This window comes from Schistocerca piceifrons, unplaced genomic scaffold (genome assembly GCF_021461385.2).
Source record: "Schistocerca piceifrons isolate TAMUIC-IGC-003096 unplaced genomic scaffold, iqSchPice1.1 HiC_scaffold_954, whole genome shotgun sequence".
Lineage (NCBI taxonomy): Eukaryota > Metazoa > Arthropoda > Insecta > Orthoptera > Acrididae > Schistocerca > Schistocerca piceifrons.
This window is the reverse complement of record NW_025729228.1, coordinates 1,380,001-1,382,500: the sequence shown is the minus strand read 5'-3', so window position 1 is coordinate 1,382,500 and position 2,500 is coordinate 1,380,001. Positions and strand designations below refer to the sequence as shown.

The window sequence follows — 2,500 nt, the reverse complement described above, 5'->3', positions numbered from 1 at the left end:
TTCAACGGGGTCCGCCTCGGGACGCACGAGCACGCACGGGGCGGTCGCACGCCTTCGGCTCGCCCCACCGGCAGGACGTCCCACGATACATGCCAGTTAAACACCGACGGGCGGTGAACCAACAGCGTGGGACACAAATCCAACTACGAGCTTTTTAACCGCAACAACTTTAATATACGCTATTGGAGCTGGAATTACCGCGGCTGCTGGCACCAGACTTGCCCTCCAATAGATACTCGTTAAAGGATTTAAAGTGTACTCATTCCGATTACGGGGCCTCGGATGAGTCCCGTATCGTTATTTTTCGTCACTACCTCCCCGTGCCGGGAGTGGGTAATTTGCGCGCCTGCTGCCTTCCTTGGATGTGGTAGCCGTTTCTCAGGCTCCCTCTCCGGAATCGAACCCTGATTCCCCGTTACCCGTTACAACCATGGTAGGCGCAGAACCTACCATCGACAGTTGATAAGGCAGACATTTGAAAGATGCGTCGCCGGTACGAGGACCGTGCGATCAGCCCAAAGTTATTCAGAGTCACCAAGGCAAACGGACCGGACGAGCCGACCGATTGGTTTTGATCTAATAAAAGCGTCCCTTCCATCTCTGGTCGGGACTCTGTTTGCATGTATTAGCTCTAGAATTACCACAGTTATCCAAGTAACGTGGGTACGATCTAAGGAACCATAACTGATTTAATGAGCCATTCGCGGTTTCACCTTAATGCGGCTTGTACTGAGACATGCATGGCTTAATCTTTGAGACAAGCATATGACTACTGGCAGGATCAACCAGGGAGCTGCGTCAACTAGAGCTGAGCAGCCGGCCGCCCGGGAGTGTGTCCCGGGGGCCCGCGCGAACACGCAAGCGTCCGCTCAATCATTCTGCAAACAGGAGGAGGCTGAGCTCCCCTGCACAATACACCTCGAAACCCTCTCAGGTCCCGGCGGCGCGCAGCGCCGTCCCAAGTACTTGGTCGGGTTCGAGAGAGGCGCAATCGCCCGGAGTTAGGCGAGTAGACGCTTTCGGTGCGACCACCCGTGCTCCCAACTGAGCTTGCCGCTGCCGACACAGGCCCGGGAGCGTGCTGTCGTGGCATTGCCGGCGGGAGACAACACGCGCCACCTACGGTGACCGGCAGCTCCAACGCCAGCGCCACAGAAGGACAAAAGCCCCACTTGGGTGCCGAAGCGAACTCTCCCAGCACAGCGCACGCGCCAACACATCCGCACAGCTGCGATACAAACCACCAGCGAGAACCGCTGGGGCGACCGAGCAGCAGACGGCGTCGCGGCGCCGAGCGCCGGGCGGCGGCGCATCCTCAACGCACACAGTCCTCAATCGGACCAGCACACTGAAGATGTCCACCGCGCTTCGCACCGGGCCCGCGAGGACCTACTTTGGCCGCACGGCGCCGCGCGCAGGGTGCGCCGGCGCGCAGCTGCGACGCCTGCCGCGTCCGTCGGCCGGCGCGCCTGCCACTGGCCGCCCCCACCAGCCGGCTGTAGCGCGTGCGCCCACGCACCGCGCGGCCAGCACGCCGGGAGGCGCCCCCTCACCGGCCGGGGACGGTCCCACCCAGCCACCGCCGCGTATCGCTTCACACCCAGATGCCGTTCAGTTTCGTCGGCATGGTGGGTATCGCTGGAACAACCGGTTAGTACCTCAACCTATCGTCGCCATCACCGATTCACCCCTAGCGAGAACAACCGCACCACAACAGGTTACCATTTGTTCATTTGCGTAACTTCACCAGAAAACGCAGGCGTCCATCGCCATTTGCAACTTCCACGATTATTGCATGCCTGTGTCAGGTGTCACGCCACACTACGTCTGCCCACATACACGCAACAAAATGTGCACGCCTAGACAATACGTGGAAGGTGGCCCCCGTACGTATGCGATGTCCATTGCTCGAACGACTGTCAACCGGCCTCTGTAGCATGTCGCAGATATGGAACGCGGTGCACCATGCCATCACGGTGTGTGAGGAGAGACGACTAGGTCCGAATACATCAACAGACAGCTCATGCTGATCGCCATCCACGGCGTCCGTTCCTCCCACACGTCTCTATGGCGTACCACACTGCAATCCAGCTCTCATAGGGAGACGACACGTAGCTGCGTGCACAATATTTGCACTGTATGGTCCGCCGTTTTTGGGCGCAGTCGTTGTACGGTCACACATGTGCCACGATGTATCATTCAGTACATAAGGACGAATGTGCAGTACAGATTGTGGTTTACGCGTACGACATTAGCGGACAGTTGACACAGGCCGCACCACAACGTAGCCTGAGTACGTCGCATGCGGAGGGCATTGAACATGCAAAGTTCTCACCAACCAGCTTGCGAAGGCAGGGGGCAAGGTGGGGACGTGGGGAGGGGCGGCATGTACGTCCTGCTGCCATCCACATTACAGTGTACAGCAGGAGCATGTGGAAAGTGAGCAAGACTTGCAAGGTGTTTAACATGAAGCGATACACAGGGGAGCGGGGAGTGCGAG

At 58.8% G+C, this 2,500-nt stretch overlaps 1 non-coding gene across 1 annotated transcript in view; it reads right to left on the bottom strand.

The window, feature by feature from the left end:
* Nucleotides 1-792, bottom strand: part of LOC124773572 — a 1,909-nt gene extending 1,117 nt beyond the window's left edge. The window contains exon 1 of the ribosomal RNA XR_007014815.1: nucleotides 1-792. This exon is cut by the window's left edge and continues 1,117 nt beyond it. This is a non-coding gene — a ribosomal RNA (small subunit ribosomal RNA).
* Between the last annotated feature and the right edge of the window lie 1,708 nt (nucleotides 793-2,500).